This window comes from Sorex araneus, chromosome 1 (genome assembly GCF_027595985.1).
Source record: "Sorex araneus isolate mSorAra2 chromosome 1, mSorAra2.pri, whole genome shotgun sequence".
Taxonomy (NCBI): Eukaryota; Metazoa; Chordata; class Mammalia; order Eulipotyphla; family Soricidae; genus Sorex; species Sorex araneus.
The window spans coordinates 162,542,810-162,544,466 of record NC_073302.1 but is presented as its reverse complement, the minus strand read 5'-3'; the positions used below and the strand labels follow the sequence as shown (position 1 = coordinate 162,544,466).

At 33.9% G+C, this 1,657-nt stretch overlaps 1 pseudogene; it reads right to left on the bottom strand.

Moving 5' to 3' along the window:
* Window positions 1–768: 768 nt before the first annotated feature.
* On the bottom strand, window positions 769–1,291 carry LOC129402053 (39S ribosomal protein L42, mitochondrial-like; annotated as a pseudogene).
* Window positions 1,292–1,657: the final 366 nt, after the last annotated feature.

Below are 1,657 nucleotides of genomic sequence, written 5' to 3'. Positions count from 1 at the left end.
ATACCAGTAAGTTTTTGTTGAAATATTGAAGGTTATTAATGTAGCAGCCACCTCTCTGGACTGTGAACTAAGCAAAAGCCCCACGCTGGCCGACGCGGCGTGGCTTACACCATACTATGAGGCGCGGGAAGGGGGATGAGGGGGAAAAAGAAAAAAAAAAGGGAAAAGGAAAAAGGAAAAAAAAGAGAGAGAGAGTTATGTACTTGTAGCAGTGGGGCTACATATCTCTACATTTCCAGCAATGAAAAACTAATTATCAAATGTAGTAGATCTGTCTCTCTTGGGTGGAAACTCCAACAACTATAGTGAATTTTGTGTTGAATTATGGAATGTAATCATGGTAAAGAAAAAATGAAGTGAAATTCATTAGTTATACAGTAGGGGGTAGGGGATGGGGGTGGGGAGTATACTGGGGTTTTTGGTGGTGGAATATGGGCACTGGTGAAGGGATGGGTGTTTGAATATTGTATAACTGACAAATAAACCTGAGAACTTTGTAACTTTCCACATGGTGATTTAATAAAAAGTTAAAAAAATTGTGGGAAGGCCTTTGTATGAAAGAAGACATAAAGCTTAATTTACACACTTATATTCACATAAAAGGCATTGTGAATATTATCCCAAAACATCCCAATATTATTATATGGCACGTGAAAGTAAGTGTATGTGTTATTAAAAAATATTTGTAATATACATAACAATCCTTATAAATTACAGTTTTCAAGGCAGTTTTTATATGAATACACTTTATTATATTTTTGTACTTTATTATACTTTTGCTTTAGAACATAACAGTGAATATGTCAGATTACATTTTATCAAATGGCAAATGAAACAGGGAACATCAGTTTTCTTTGATTTCTTAATCCCATCTGTTTTTGGAGGATGCAATTTCTTGCTATGAAACTGTCCATGAGGGTACCAGCAATTCTTGGTAGTAAAAACATTTTGCTAAGTTGTTCTATCATGGGTCCATGCTCAAAATCTTTACTTTTTTACATAAAATGTTTTTTAGCTCTTGATTTTGTGTTTCTTCATTATTATGCAGAAGATATGGTCAAGGTATAGGCTTTGTGTGTTCTTACAGAATGTCCACAGCAGAGTGGTAGCATTCTATCATCCTCCCAGCAGATGTAAAAGCAAGCTCAGCGGTGCAATTATAGTCATCTGGAAGAGAAGAAAATGAAGACTTATGGTGACAAACACAATACAAAGCCATGTTTTGACTTGGATGTAAATGTTTCCAGATATTTCTGCTTGATGTTGCCCATTTTACTGCTGCTACTGCCATGGTGAATCCAAAAGCAATTTTTATCCCTTCAAAACTGTTCCTTGTAAACCGGTCATCTTGCCTCCATCTCAAGGAAGTTTTATGTTGTTTTTGTTTGTCGGTTTTTTTTACTAAAAACTACCCAATTTTAATTACAGAAATGTGAAAATTTTGAAGTTGTCTATAAAGAGACTTTTAAAGAGTATCTTATGGTATTATTATTATTATTATTATTACCAGTCATTACAATTAATTTCCTTTTTATTTTCTGACTTCTTTACAAAAGTTAATTTTCATGAGAGCACATACTTGTAATCTACTTTATTCACAGTTTTTAGATAAGTGCATTCATAACTGAGCTGTTTAACTGATATGTGCTGTAGATTC